This window comes from Parasteatoda tepidariorum, chromosome 5 (genome assembly GCF_043381705.1).
Source record: "Parasteatoda tepidariorum isolate YZ-2023 chromosome 5, CAS_Ptep_4.0, whole genome shotgun sequence".
NCBI lineage: Eukaryota > Metazoa > Arthropoda > Arachnida > Araneae > Theridiidae > Parasteatoda > Parasteatoda tepidariorum.
In genome coordinates, this window is record NC_092208.1 from 48,792,714 (window position 1) to 48,793,267 (window position 554).

A 554-nucleotide genomic window follows, 5' to 3' on the forward strand; every position below is an offset into this window, starting at 1 on the left:
TAAGAGTGTTGTAGTTCACTTTTTCATATCAATTTTTATTCATTTGAAAAATACTTCAAATTACTTTGCTTTTTTATATTTAAAAAGTATACTTTTATTATGCATTTGAAAACCGTTTCAATCATTTTCAGGTTGTAATTAAACACTTAAGAAAATTATTAAATTGAAAATATGCGAGACTGAAATATCGATCTATAATTCTTGTTTATGTTAGAGCTGCTATGCTAAGCTCTTTTATCGATAATTGCTGAAAATATAAGAGCTATTTCATAGTACAACTAATATTTCTGTCACATCGTGTTAGTTTAATTGTCAGAAAAATACTTGAACAGCTTAGTAGAACCAGGTAAGTGATATTTTAGTGCATTTGAGTAAATGAGCTTTAAAGTTTATACTTTCCTCATTTTTGTTAAGTCGCTCATTTTTTATGTTTTTAGTATATTTGAGAAGACACAACTTATAAAACTTTCGGGATTACATTATTTGATCAAAACTTTATAAAGGAGGATTTTATTGATTTTTAAACTTAAGATCTTGGAGAATATGTGAATATT